Raw genomic sequence first — 15,666 nt, 5'->3', positions numbered from 1 at the left:
TTTATACTGACCCAAACATCTGGCAGTTTACCTTTATTCTGGACCCATAAGTGAGCCCTGTGTAGAGATAATTGTGGTTTCCAATACCTGACTGCTAGATGGCTGACTTCTCCTGCCACATGGTGTCTACCTCCCACTGGTACTGGCAAGCTGCCATGTACAAGAGAGGAAGGCAGGACTGAGCCCTGTCTCCTGCCTTGTCCACGGTCCACGTCTGTGTAGCCCCTCACCTTCAGTGTGGGAAGGCAAGGCGTCGTCCACTCCTATGACGCCTTCCCCAGTGTTCTTCCCAGGGCCTCCTTGGGGTCATATGCCCTCTCACTATTCCCAGTTCCTGAATTCTGCTCCTTGTCCCCTCCCAACCCCTTTTGGACCCTGGAGAAGATGGCTCCAGGGGAGCCAGTATGAAATGCATTTTTAAAAACTAATTTGCAGGTATGTGCATGTATGTTTTGTAGGAAAAGCACCCCAAGTTATATACAGTGTTGGGGGCATGTCAGTGGGTGCCACAGCCTCGACAGAGATCCCCCAAGAAGCTGCATACCAGCCAGGTGACTTCCTCTGTAGAGTGGCTCCAAGGGAGAGTATATGGAGTTTGTGCTTCTCTGACATGTGGCAGAAGCAAGTGGCTATCTGGAACTGGGTTCTTGATGGAGTTAGAAAGTGTGTGACCACCTCGAGGACACACAGGAGGACTTCCTTATACTGCCCAGAGCTGGCCGGTCCCCAGGCTCAGCCACATCCCCCTCACACACCTGAACCCCCGACACCAGGGAGCCCCACAGTAGGACATCTTCCCAGGAAACTTCTCCTGGCCCCACTCCCTCCCCTCCCACTCAGACACAAGCTTCGGAGGAGCTGACTTGTCATTTGACCTCCTGGCCTGCCATGACCACCGTAGGCTCTGGCTGGCCCTTCTCCCAGCCAGAAGCATGGGGCTGTTTCCTGGGATCACCCAGCCACCAAGATTGCTGCATCAGAGAGCCCAACCTGAGGCTCAAGCTGCAGCCCTCTTTCTCTGGCACCCTTGTGGGATTTGTGAGGGACCCATGGGAAGCAGGTGTGGATGTCAGAACCCTGCCCAAAGGGGCCCGTGCTGTCTCCTTCCACACCCCTCAGAGAGGACACCCAATTTCATAGACTCCAAAATGTCTCTACACAAATCTCATCAGTTATCCCACTCGTGAGCCAATAAGCACTTTTATTTCTCGATTTTAAGCACACTGGGAAGAGGCGAGCCACTGTGGAGAAAGCGCTGATCAGCTGGTGGAGGCCAGTGGGATGTCATCCGGGTAGCCTTCCTGGAGGGGGTGAAGGGTGGCAGAGAGTTCGAGGAGAGAGGTTAAAGGTCAGAGAAAGGGGAGATGCTGAGGAGTCTCCTCACCCCTGGAGAGGATGGCTGGTGGCTTGGGACCCGAGTGGAGTTATGTGGAGGTCAGGAATGTGGCTGAGAGCCACATGCAATGAGGGGAACAAACAGGAGCTTCACCTGTACCCAGCACCTGGCTATGACGATTTCCTCAGACAGGATTTAGGGGAAGGGGTTGTGACAAGGAGTCACAGACAGCATACCCCAGCCCTCATCCCCAGGGCCAGGGCACCTGTCTAGGACTGCAAGTGGGTCAGCTGGATGTCACCTGCTACTTCTAGGCAGTTGATGGCTGGCAGGTTCTGCAGGCGGTGGACGTATTCACACAGGTGTTGTCCGTCCACAGACACCCTGAAGCAGTGGCCTTCACACATGATCCACACCTGGGGAGACAGGCCATGGCATTCATACGACACGTGGAAAGCCTTTAGTCCTAAACAGGAACACGCCGCCCCCCTGCGATCCAGCCACACTGATGACCACTAAGTACAGGTGCTTACCTTCCCTGCTACCTCAGCATATGCTGTTCCTGCCCCTGGAATGCTGTTCCCACCCTGCACATCCTCCCCATGGCGTAACCGCCATCACCCTTCAGGATCCAACCCCTCCACAAGCCTCACCTGCTCCCCCAACTCCTGCGCCCTCCCAGTGGAGCTTCCTCAGGCCCCGCCACACCCTCAGCCTCAGTCTCCAGTGGGACCCTGAGACACTCGGACAGGAACCCTGGCTCAGGCCCTCGGTGTCCTCAGTGCTGCACACCTGGACTCCAGTAGCAGCAGCCTAGCTAGTCTTTATGCCCAGCACTTTCTGCATGGGGCAGGAGGGGCACAAATGTGAAGATGCCATTGTGCACTGGCAATGGCTAACGTTCAAATCGCACATACTTGTGCTGGGGACTGTCCTAAGGTTGCCATGGATACGGTCTCAGCCCATTCCTACAGCTCGGTGGTTACTGGCTTCACTTTGGAGATGAGGAAACTGAGACACAGAACAGTCAATCATTTACCTGTACTCACACAGGTTTCTGTAAAGCGAAGTTGTTGTTCTCTGTCTGAAGCCCAATGGCTTCTCCATGCATTAAAATCCAAGTGGCTTTCATGGTCCACCAAACTTTGGACCAGAAATGTTCAACTCTGATTTCACAGCATAATCTCATGGGGTGTATTTTTATTTTTTGGTGGTACTGGGGTTTGAACTCAGGGTCTTGTGCTTGCTAAGGCAGGGACTCTACTACTTGAGTCATACCTCCAGCCCCTTTTGCTTATTTTTCAGCTAGAAACTTGCATCTTTGCCTGGGGCTGGCCTCAGACCAATATCCTCCTATCTACACCGCTTGTGTGGCTTAGATTACTAATAAACCCAGGGGTGGGTGGAGGTGTTTCTTGGCTCAAGGGGATTAGAGAGGGGCAAATTTCCAGAGAAGGAGGCTGTGCTATGACCTCTGACCCATCTTTCTTTTCAGGGAAGCCTGTGGACATAGCCTCACTTAGGGGCAGGAGAGGTGAATGTGGGGCTTCCATGCTCTGAGGCTGCCCACATGAGAGAGGCTTGAGCAAGATCATTAAGATCAGCCAACCCCACCCCAGCCCCGCCCACCACCATCACCCAGGCCAGGCAGATGGTCTGGGCTCTGCCCTCGGTGCCAACCCTCCCTATGGCAGAGGCCAGATGCCCGACCCTGCCTTCCCCTTATGTTAAAAGTAAGATACCTGAAGACCACCAGGGTCACAATTGAAGACACAGACATGGAGAATTGTCTTGGCAAGGCAGAATTTACTTCTGCAGAAGGGTACACAGGCACACTGGCATAGCAAGCCAGAGGAACAGGCAGTCTGTCCTCTTTATTTCTGACGCAGTGGGCCTGCCCCTTTACTCAGATTGGTCGAGCTCGGGTGCACAATCTACTTGCAATTGGCCAATGTTACACTTGGAGTCTGGAGGTGGGGTAGGTAGTAATTTTGGCGTGAAAATGGAGCTCGGTGAACAAGAACCAGGAACAGCAAGCAGCTAAGATGGTGACATACTTTGGTAGAAAAGACTGCTTTCCTCATAATTCCCCCCTTTTTATTTTTCATTCTTTTCCTCAAACTCATTTAACATAATTTGACTGTTTCAGCTGTACTCAACAACAATTGGTATTGTTGGGTCTGGAGACCTAAGGCAGATGAGTGAGTAGCCCATCCCCCATGGAGAGCACCATGAGCTCTGCACCCTGAGAAGGAGTTCTAAATCTGCATTCCTACACCCTGAGGAGGAGATACAGGGTCTCCTAAATCTGCCACAGCGTTGATAAACAAAATGCTCTCGCAGTTGTTCCCCCTCCCTCAATAAGGGGCAAACAGACCAGCTCATCTAAGAGCCCACATGCAAATACATGGCCAATACAAAAAACCCACCTAACCAATACCCTAACCCAGAGTTAAAGCGTCCATAAAAAGCCCCAGCCCTCACCTGAGCAGCGAGTTACTGACTTTGGGCTGTGCTGCACTTCTCTAGCTGTAGCCTTTCCTTTCTCTCTAATAAACCCTACTTTATACACTGGCTTTGGCTCATCATTGAGCTGCCTCACAAGCCAGTTCCCTGACCTGTGAAGGCAAAACCTTCGACCCCGGCATGTAACAGTATTATATGGGGGTTTGTTTAGTTAGGGTAGTTTCTACGAGTCTAGGAATTAGTTCCCGTATACCGGCTACAACACAATACCCAATTAAAGCCATTGCCCCAAAAACAACAATGAGGGACCTTAAGACTGATGTCATCACTCTCCTCCATTTCCCAAACCATTGTTCTAGCCAGTTAGTAAGGGAGTCATTTATCCCTGAGTTCTTAGCCAGTTCATTTGACAGGGCTGTCAGGCCTTGGAGAGCCTTGGTTATGGTTCCATCCAGAGCTGTGCTGTTGGAGATGAATGTGCAACATTTGCCTCCAGTCAGGTCACATTCCCCCTGCCCCCCCAATACACGCTTTTCTGCCAGAATCACGTCTAGAGCCATCCAGTTTTCCCAGGCTATCTTACTGGTGGTTTCTGTGGTTCTGCAAGTCCCCTCACTGCATCCCTAGTATAATTGACAAATCTCTGTTGGTTGTAGTAGATATAGTTAATCCAAATCCACATCTTGATTAGTGGACAACCAGAATAGACCTCAAGTAAAGGTCCACGGCAATACCACCAGCCATCTGCCCTGTGACAGCCAGAGCAGACTTACTGCTCATCTCTTTAAAGGATCAGCCTTCACTGCACCTGGATGCTATTATCCTAAAATGCTAAAAACAATAAAAATTGTGTCAATTGCTAGCCACTTTAAAACAGTCTAACTGACTGTTCTAAGTTTTATCATCTACAGTTTGGATCCTTCTCTAAGGCTTTTACAATCAAGCTCCCAGAAAACTTCACTAGCAAGTGTCTGCTTCTCAAACATTTGCCTATTTAAGTGTTTGCTATCCTTGGTTTTGTTTTGTTTTTTTCCTTGCAAAACTTCAACTTTCTCTGTTGGTACTTTACAGAAGTACATCATAAATAGTGTGTTTTAAAAACTGCCCCCACATTACCTCCTGAGCAAAAAATTAAGCTTATTTAAAAATGGGTGCCTTTTAAGCCCAGCCTAAGGGGCACTTCCTCTAAATCTCTCAGTTTGCTTAAATTAGCCACAGAATGGGTTTTATTGGCACTGACTGCTGGAATGTCAGGAAACACTGAAACAATGCAAATGCGGGAATTCTGGAATGTCAAGACAACAACACGCATACCTGCCCAACCCCGATGACCTTCCTGCTAATGTGCAGCCCCTCCCCCATCCTCCTTCCCAACCATCTTACCTAACGTCCATCCCCCTCCCACCTCCCTTTCCCTGCCACAGGACATTTCAAATCCCCAGACTGTAAGAAAGGCGTGCTCTCGCCCCTCTCAGAGTGTCACTCTGATGACAGAGGGTCCCTGTCAGGTCTCCTCTCCCTAATAAAGGCCTGCTGCTTATGAAGGTCACACATTCTTTCTAGTATGTCTCTTTTCCACTTCTTCACTTTCATTTGTTGCCAAAACCCGGGAGAGAGTTTCAAGCAGAGTAAATGCATTTCTTGGATTACTGTGATTCTGTGACAATCCTATGATCAATGGTGCACCACCATGGGGTCTCCAGTTTGGGCTTGATACGGACACACTAGGGCCAAGAGATGCCTAAGTTCCCACGAGGGGCACGGCCAGTGCCCTCCTCCATCCCCAAAACCACTGGAACTCTCTCCAAACCTCTCTGTCTTTCTCCCTGCCTCTCTCTCTTCTTTCCCACCTCACTATCTTCTATATGACTCTAACACTACTATATTTTCTGCTGAGCCTCCCCATCATACTGACAATTGTTTTGGGCATAGGATTAGGGGCAACTGCTCCTTCCAGTTGGACTCGAGCCCAAAAAGTAATGTTAGTTGCCTTTTTTCTACCTAGTAGCCACATTGCTCTGGGACCTGAACTTTTGGTCATACATACGCCCCTAACTTCCCATTCCTCTGCAACTGCCTGCAGGGCCCATCACCGATTCCACTCTGCACACTCAACTGGCTCTGATTTCTACAGGGACAGGTAAGACCTGGCCTTTCTATCCAGCACTCTGTGGTGCCTCGGTGTGTTGGACTCCAGCCATTCTCTCCTTTGGTAGTCCTATCTCTAGGAGGGGGCTCTGTTTTTTTGCTGCCTCCCTTGTTGGAGTGAGCTTTCTCTCTCACTCCTGGTTATTACCAAACCTAACTGGGCTTAACTGGGGGGAAACTGGAGATTCAGAAAAGACACAGGATAGACAGACAGAAAGTGGGGTCAGGTGTGTTGGGTGCCCAGGTGGAGACACCCAACCCTAATGCTTCTTTTCTCTATCTTTATTCTTTAAGGCCTTACTCCTTGCAGTTCTTTAAAACCTTGCTTCTAAAGTCTTCCTTAAAACCTTGTTTGAAACCTCTTTCCTGAGACTTGCTTGTCCCATGTTTTTTCTTAGCTTATCTTTAGCTTAATCGCTCTTAATGTCTTTTGCCCCAGGCTTGCAGCTTTTCTTTAGCATTCTCTCTTTAGCTTTCTTAAATCCTTGGTGCTCAGACTCGCAAAGTCTTGGTCCTCTATTTTGTACTGTCCCATGTTCTCTTTGGCTTTTCTCTAGCTTCTTTCTTTAGCTTAGCTTTCCTAAGGCCTATGTTAAAGTTCTCAGTGCAGACTTTCTATCAACCCCTCTTTAGCAATTCTTTTCCCATCAGTAATTCTTTTCCCTTCCCAAAGCTCCCCACACCAAAAAGCCAAAAGCCAAAGCCCCAAAAACCTCCAAACCAAAAGCCCAAAGTAAAAGCAAAAAGCCTCAAGCCCTCCTTCAGCAGGCCTTATAAACAGCAGCAAACAGGGTGGAGCAGAGGTTCTCGGGGACGGCGTGACATTGTAACAGGAGAAACCTGTGTTCCTGCTTCTCTGAACATAAGCTTAGGAGATGCAGCTGTTCTGCTTTTTTCTGTTTCCTGGCCGGGGCTGTGCCTATCTCGGCCTATAGGTAAAAGCAATTAAGTCACCTCTTGCCTTGCTTACGTCCAGTTCTCATAGGCTTTCATAATCCACTCCTTCTCACCTTCCACCCATTTGGCCCCCAGTGAGTCTAGCCCCTGGCTACATAGGTTAGAGACATCTATCAATGGCACCAGGTTATTTTTTCTGGTTTTGCAAGTTTTCTCTGGGGGATGCCCTAGGGAAAACTTCCTAAACTTGACCATGGGTAATACCCATGCAAAGATTTCCTCTGACTCACCCCTTGGGTGTCTTTTATACAATCTTGCCAAACTGACCTGAAGGGCAATCTAAAACCAAAAAACCTCATCTGTTTTTCTACAAAAATTTGACCTCAATACAAATTATATAATTCCTCTAAATTGCCCAAATTTAAAATTTATAATCCCAACGTCCTCCGAGATCTTAACAACAGCAAATGGCAAGAGGCTATCTCCAGGCTTTCTTCTACCTCAGATCAAATTCCTGGTGTGTGTAGGTTTGACTCCAGCTCTCCGCTGACACAACCTGAAAAGCGGTGGACAGCAGTAGCTCTTCCCAAGTTCACTCTTGGGCCCTGAATGGAGGCTGGAGTCTTCCTCCCCCATCCCCACTGTCTCTCTCCTTTTTCACCACTCTCCCACAATTTCCTTTCTTTCCTTTCTTTGGCAGCTCCACCAGAGACTATCTTACCTCACTGTATTTCCACCCAACGCCTTACCATCCAGCTACATCTCCATTAAAAACCTCTTCCTCTGACTTCAACCCAGCTCTATGTCATCCTTTCCTTTTTTTTCATTTCTCAAGATATAAATAATATGTAGCTTTAAAACTCTTCTCTCTAAATCTGTCTCAGCCATAATGGAGGTTACTTTCACTCCTCCTACTCCATGTCCAGCCCCTGTGTCCTCTCCTGGACTGGCCATCCAGGTGAAGACAACAGAGACAGAAATGGACTGGGAGAAAGGGAAAGAGAAGTCCTGCTCAAGTCACATTGTCAGTTCTTTCAGAAAACTGAGTGATTCACATGGTCCCAGGACTACAAACATAAAACAAATTGGAAATCTAAATGACATGTGGACAATGATTGGAGGTACTTTTCTGTCCTGACCTCCTGGTCTTCCACCTAAAAACTAAGCCTCTAAGTCTGCCTAAACACTCAAGTAACAGTTTTCTCCTTTATGTCTTGCTTTTGGGATGGGCAGTTTTCCCAATGCAGACATGTCAAGACCAGGAGGAGGATCAGGTCATATCCTGGTCACTGCAGGTGGTGACCCTGGGCTAGCTCATTTGCTCTCCTAGCCAAGGCACCATGCGGTTGGGATGATGGGCCAACGGCCTCAGCTTCATGTGAGCACAGGCTGGAAAAACCAATGACAGAATTTCAATTCTCTATCTAAAATGCCCCATATATTTAAAATTAAAATCTCAGTTTTCTAGGTTATGACATTAGCTATAATACAAGGGCAGCATTGCCAAGTTCTGCTACAGATTTAATAAGGCATTGGGATTTTTTTCATTAGGCCCCTTACCTAAAATTAACACTTGAGGGGCTAATTCATTTTACCTTTTCCATGCTTACTATCACCAGTTTCAATGGAGATGTGATCCTTTTCACCTTGCACTCTGCCCTTTTCCCAGCCTGGCATACAAATTCTAATTTAAAAACAAAATTTTTAGTATAAAATAAGAGGATGGACTTGTACATCCCCTCGTGCATCCTGTAGCCTTTGTCCTGACAAGGATATGGGATACCAACACTACATCAAGAGTCAGCTCCCTAAATTTACTTTAAAGATTTGGTTTATAACAAAGTTACTGTAGCTCAAGGTAAATTATTGTAAAAATTATTTAAAACACCCTCTAGAGGTAAATCTAAAGTCTTCAATATCTAAGAGTGCACTCGAAATTACTGTAATTGTTTTGTGTTTCGTTATATAAATTTTGTGTATGTCTATTGTATGATTAATTTATTAGAGACAAAAATCTTATTGGAGACTGGGATTTACTCCAAACACTTTCCTAGAATTGACTCTTGCCTCAGCAGTTAAACTGCCCAAAATGAGTCTTAAAAGATCAGAATGGGACATTCTCAATCTGCTCCTAAAAAATTTAAAAAATAACTAATCAATGTACTTGTGGCCACTTAATTGTTACATGTTCTTGAGCTCTTGAATCTATGCATGCTTAAATTGACATTTGTGGCATGCCTAATTTAAAACTTTTTTACACATGCATTTGTTTAAACATCTTTAGGATGATTCTTACAGAGTTAATGTCAATCAGGTCTGACTAAATTATAGGCATTATTTTATGGACAGTGACCTTAGTCTGTTTCATTTCATCATAAGTAATTTACATTCAATACTTTTATAATTAGATCTATTAACATAGTGTATTCTTATAAAAGTTATTTTTAAATACAAGTTACAAAGTCAACAAGTAGAAAGGATATAGATAGGTATTGAGTGTATTTGGGGGGAAAAGTTAAAGGAAAAGAAACAGTGCTTTTGGAAGAGAAAGGGTTTTGTAAAGAAGGATTTGTCCTAAAGATTGTTCCAAATATGGAGAGGAGGGGTAAGGACAAATCATCAGAAGGTTCAGAATGTTGTATGAAGGTTCTCAGTAAGTCTTAAAAATGTATAATAAAAGCTTCAGTGTGTGATAAAGTTAAAGTTGACTATAATCTAAGAGTTGCCTAAAAGATTTTCTAGGGTTTTGTCAAACTAAAATCTAATTCTCTATGCCCATAAAATAACAAGGCTTATCTTAATATTGTTCTGCTCTAAGTAACATCTGCAAAAAACTGTTATAGGGAAAGATTTTATCACAGTAATTACTTGTGTGTTCTGTTGATCTTGTCAAGCTCTAAGTACTATTAAATCAGAGTTCATTTACGTATTTACTCATGCAAAGGTCTCTTAAATGACCACTTTATAACTGTGTTCTGTGTCTAGACTTTATCTAAATATAGTACAAACATGTGCAAAGTTAAAAGTGTCAGTTTATGTAAAATGATGATCGAAAGCTCTTTTATCCAAAAGCGTTACATTTACCTGACCAGCTAAAGTTCTTTATCAAAAGTGTTACATCTAAACCTTTGACATATAAAACGGTTAATGAAACTGTTGGCAGGTGTACTGTTTGTAGTCAGTAACATTCAGAAAAACCTTGCCATTTGGGCAGTCTTGCTACTTAAAACCTGGCCTAAGCACTATTCACAATAGCCAAGTTATGGAAACAGCCAAGATGCCCCACTACTGATGAATGGATCAAGAAAATGTGGTTTCTATACACAATGGAATTTTATGCAGCCATGAAGAAGAGTGAAATGTTATCATTCGCTGGTAAATGGATAGAATTGGAGAACATCATTCTGAGTGAGGTTAGCCTGCCCCAAAAGACCAAAAATCGTATGTTCTCCCTCATATGTGGACATTAGATCAAGGGCAAACACAACAAGGGGATTGGACTTTGAGCACATGATAAAAGCGAGAGCACACAAGGGAGGGGTGAGGATAGGTAAGACACCTAAAAAACTAGCTAGCATTTGTTGCCCTTAACGCAGAGAAACTAAAGCAGATACCTTAAAGCAACTGAGGCCAATAGGAAAAGGGGACCAGGAACTAGAGAAAAGGTTAGATCAAAAAGAATTAACCTAGAAGGTAACACCCACGCACAGGAAATTAATGTGAGTCAACACTCTGTATAACTATCCTTATCTCAACTAGCAAAAACCCTTGTTCCTTCCTATTATTGCTTATACTCTCTCTTCAACAAAATTAGAGATAAGGGCAAAATAGTTTCTGCCGGGTATCGAGGGGATAGGGGGGAGAGGGAGCAGGCGGTGTGGGTGGTAAGGGAGGGGGTGGGGGCAGGGGGGAGAAATGACCCAAGCATTGTATGCACATATGAATAATAAAAAATAAAAATTAAAAAAAACGGCCTATATTAGTCTTAGTCAAATATATGTTACTGTACATGTATGAAATGTACTTATGCATTAGAAGATAGGGCTATTTGTGATCACCGGCATCATCTCCCTAACTTGTAAGAGACCTAAAATTAATGATGCTAGACTTTCACAAGCTTGTGTCCATGAGTTCCTAATTGTAACAAGGAGTATTTAGTGCTGCTGTTTTAATACTGTCAATCATAATTATTTCCCTAATAATGTAGCTTGCAATGGAAGTAAGTAATTGTTCTGATAATTCCCAAACTACTTTTCAGCATTTTAACCATAGCTATTCTAAGTCTTTTCATTCTCAGTCTGGCTCCTTCTTCAGAGCATTTGCAATTAAACCTCCAAAATGACTCTATCCAGTACCTATTTTTAAATTGAGTCAGCCTTCTAGATATCTACTTTTGTTGGCTTTTTTGAAAACCTTTAACTGTTGTCTGTTGATATTTTGCAGCATTTTTAAGTTGTCAGGATATCATCCGTAGTCCAGACAGAACTAAAAATTGATGCCAGGTAAGCCCACTTCTTCTAAACCTCTTTTGTTGCTTATAATTTGGCCAAATGGGTCTTAATTGGCACTGATTCCCACCTGACCTGCCCAAAGCTTCTCCTCCAATGCCGAAAACATCCAGGAAAAGCTTTCCTGCACCAAGCAATTCCCATTAACCAGAATGGTTAATTGACAAAATCTTCAGAGGAGACTCTTCAGAGACAGTTTGGAGATGAGAGGGGAAAGCTGTGCCAGACCTCACAAAAATTATTAAAGCCAAGAGGTTTTAAAGAGGTGATCTTACACAGGGCTACTGGACATTCAAGCTCTTGCAGACACCTCTGACAGAGGCAAACTCATATTTTTGGCCAAGGCCTTCCATTTAAGTAAAAAAATCATTGTTTTTGCTGACTCCAAACTTATCTTTTTAGTAGTCCATGCTCACAGAGTTATTTTCCTTTAGGTGTTCTATTTAACTGAGAATTCTGACTTTTAAACCCTCTAAATTCTACTTGATAAAGGTGTCTCCAGTTTTAGACAAACTGCTTTTACAGAACATCCTCCAGATAACAACTCTGGACCCTCTCCCAAAACAAAGACTGAGATAATGACCAACCAGGACACACCTGGGGCTGGAACCATTTACTATACATACCTTTATCTCCTACCCCCAGTTCTTTTGTTTACTTAAACCTATAGCCAAGGTCTGTACCCAAAGGTCCCCTGGTTGTCCTTCTCATGCTGATAACCATTGGCCCATGTGTATTTAAATGCATGTCTCACTTTATCTCCCGAAGGCTACGTTCCTTTATAAAGGTTGCCACTCAAAACCATGTCCAAAGAATTCTGTTTTTATGTCAATGATGCTTTTATGTCAGCCAGTCCAGGATTGCTCATCATGTCACTAAAAGACTTTGGGAACTCGATGCCAATCTCCAACAATGAGCAGGGACAACTGGGAACAGTGGTCTTCCAGGGCTAAGTGGATGCCATGGGTCTTCCCTCAACCAGGACCCCTTATTTTTCCCATTGTGACCTTGCCTTCAAAACAGAAGGGCATTAGATCTCCTCACAGCCTACTAATATTCTTTTCTCCTTGTATCCATGGCTTATCCCACTTGCAGTCCCCCTCACCCTTGTTTATCTGGCTGTAATTTTCCTACTATGCCTCATTAATAGCCTCCAAAAATTTTTATAGGAATGTATTATTTCCATTTCTTTGGCTACCTTGGGAGCAATTCAAGGCCATCATGCTTGTACAAACTCTCCAGGCTTGACAACCCCCTACATCACCCCTAGCCAGCAGGAATTAGCCAGAAGATATGCGGCACCCCATGCCACTTAAGTATATGTGTGTATACATGTATATGTACATATATTTGTGTGTGTGTGTGTAGATATATATGCCTCAAAGAGCCTGGAATGCTGGAATGTCAAGAAACACTGAAACAATGCAAATGCTGGAATTGCTGGAATGTCGAGACAACAACACACATACCTGCCCAACCCTGATGACCTTCCTGCTAATGTGCAGCCCCTCCCCCATCCTCCTTCCCAACCATCTTACCTAATGCCCATCCCCCTCTCACCTCCCTTTTCCCACCACAATGCAGCAGGGAGGAGGATCAGAAGAAAACAGACTAGGCCTGAGTTCTGATTAAGTAGTAGGGAGGTAGGGATGGCATAGCAGAAAGATAAAACCTGAGGAATCTGAATGTGGAGAGGGTCACGTAGCACTGGGGAGGGGGAAAGTTATGTAGCACTAGGGTAAATTAGCCTATAGAACTGAATATAAACATATCTGGATTAGACCTTGCTTTTTGCTTCTGTAACCTGCTTGCAAGGGTTTATAAGGTGAGACCCCTTTGATCTCAGGGCTCAGTCCACTTTGGACACAAATCTGCTGGGTCTGTGCTGGCACAATGAATCGTTGCTTCCTGCTAAACTGCCTCAGTGTCCCATATCTCAGCTTGAGATTCCCAAAACAACAGGATGTTTAAAATCCCCAGCCTTTAAGAAATGCATGCTCTCACCCCTCTCAGAGTTTTACCCTGATGGCAGAGTGTCCTTCTCAGGTCTCCTCTCCCTTATAAAAACCTGCTGTTTATGAAGGTTGCAGATTCTTTCTCAGCATGTCTCTTTTTCACTTTTTCACTTTCCCTTCACTAACTCTCAAATCTCTCTGGCACTTGTTCCTCCAATGTGGGATCACTTCCAGAACATCTGGGGCATCTCATCCCAGCAAGAAGGGACAATTACAGCCAAACCAGAGTGATTTGTCAATGGATGTCTTCACAAAGAAATTTAAGAAACAAGGGGAAAGTTGTTGGAATAAAATAAAGTCATGGTGGGCGTGGTAGTACATGATGCAAGCCCAGTGATTGGGAGGCTAAAACAGGTGGATCATGTGTTAGGGACAGCCTGTGCTACACAGTGAGTTCCAAGCAACCTAAACTTTACGAGACCCTGTACCTAAACTAATACCAAAAGCAAAATAGAGTCACTCCTGCCAGCCCTTCCAAAGTAAAACCAAGAGAGTAAAAAGAATAGGTCCTATCTGTGGGTGTTTTAAATAGGCAATTTAATTAGAGGATGTAATATGGCACATGGAGACCATGACTAAATATACCCAAAAGCACTAAATGACACAACACAGGGCATAGCTCTTTTCAACTCTGAGATCAAAAAGATGAGAAAAGCCATCCTCCCAAACTGCATGGCCTTGGATATTTTAACTGCTGCTCAAAGGGAAATTTGTGCATTAATGGAAACAGAATTTTGTGAGTACATTCCAGACAACTTAGAGAATGTATCAGAGGTCTCAAGGACCTCCACACACAAATAGATGCTATGCCTGATCTAAAATGAACTTTGGAGACCTACATTCCCCCTGGTTTACAGAATTTACCTGGTGAAAAAAGACATTAATGTTCACAATAGTAATAATAATTATTATAAAAATAGGAATCTCACTCTGTTGTTGTCCATACTTTTGTGCTAACTTAATCCCTGTCAGTGAAGCTTTGTGTCTTCACAGTCTATGACTGCATCCTGATGGGCAATTCTCCCTGGTTACTGTCTCCCAGGACTGTACCTCCCACTATCATGGACCTCTGAATTGACCTGAATACTAAAAGGTGACTTATCTTCCTCTATGGTCACTGACAGATAGCAAGGACCAGTGGTTGCAGCAGGAAGCAGCTAATGATGGAATGTTACTCCCTTTTTCCCTAAAAGATTTCAGGGGAGACCTCTAGTAGGGAATGTCAGGTAACAGGTAGACATAAGTGGTGGCCACAGAGGAAGACAGGAAGAAATCACTTTATTTTTTGTTTGTTTTTAAAGAAATCACTTAATTCAACTTCCCAACTCCACTAATCTCTATTTAGGATCATGTAGCCAGAGTCCAGGGACTATCACAGGATGCTTTGAAGTTAGTCATGATCCTAAAGTTTAATTCACTCTACTGAAGAGTAATCCCCATCCTAAATATCAGCTATGTCTGGCGCAGGGAGGTTTTCACAAGTGAATTTAACAAAACAAAGACCCAGACCTAAAAACTAGATAGAGCAAAGGTTAGGAATTTCAAACAGAAATTCTCTATCAATTAGAGTGGGAACTAGTAGATTACTCAATGTCTCTCTTAACAAGGCAATGACCCAAATTCAGGAAATCATCCCAGGGGCCAAAAATGACCTCTCCCTGTTTTAACAGCCATCTCAGCCACCCAGACCCATTATCTTTGACTATGCATATTCCCCCAGCTCTTCAGTATAAGACCAGGAGGTGGGGCCACCATTTTGGATTTTTGCTCCCATTTCCTGCATGAGGAACAGGAAATGTCTCTTTCTCTTTCTCTCCCCCTGACTCACTCCAGAGACAACCCAATTTCAGTCTGTTGAAACCGTATTCCTTTCCTACAAAACTTTACTGTTTTTTTCACTGAATCTTTGCATCTTGCTTGAATTCTCCTGCCAGACACAAGAACCGAGTAATTTTCAGGACCATTTTTCCATTAACACTTAGTAGGCAGGTGTGCTGCCACTTGAGCCATGCTTCCAGCCCTTTTGCCCATTTTTTAATCAAGTTGCTTGATATCTGTTATTGACTTTTAGGAGTTATTTAGATATTTTGGATATGAAACTCTTATCAGCTATATGATACATATTTCCTCACTTTCTCTGGGTTGTCTTTTTACTATTTATATTTTTGATGCAGAAAAAAATTAATTAGAATGAATTTCTATTTGTTTTCTTTTGTTATCAGGGTCTTTGCTATCATGTCAAGAAACCATTGCTAACTCTATAATCATAAAGCTATTGCCCTGTTTTCTTCTAACA

The 15,666-nt window shown here is 44.1% G+C and overlaps 1 long non-coding RNA gene across 1 annotated transcript; it reads right to left on the bottom strand.

Annotated features, from left to right (window-relative positions):
• Positions 1–1,181: 1,181 nt before the first annotated feature.
• On the bottom strand, positions 1,182–3,215 carry LOC141413795 (uncharacterized). Its single transcript, XR_012438692.1, has 3 exons — positions 3,079–3,215; positions 1,638–1,752; positions 1,182–1,301 (listed from the first exon to the last, which is right to left on the bottom strand). It is a non-coding gene; the product is annotated as an uncharacterized lncRNA (long non-coding RNA).
• Positions 3,216–15,666: the final 12,451 nt, after the last annotated feature.

The sequence above is a fragment of the Castor canadensis genome, chromosome 11 (assembly GCF_047511655.1).
Source record: "Castor canadensis chromosome 11, mCasCan1.hap1v2, whole genome shotgun sequence".
Lineage (NCBI taxonomy): Eukaryota > Metazoa > Chordata > Mammalia > Rodentia > Castoridae > Castor > Castor canadensis.
This window is presented reverse-complemented; position numbering and strand designations above follow the sequence as displayed.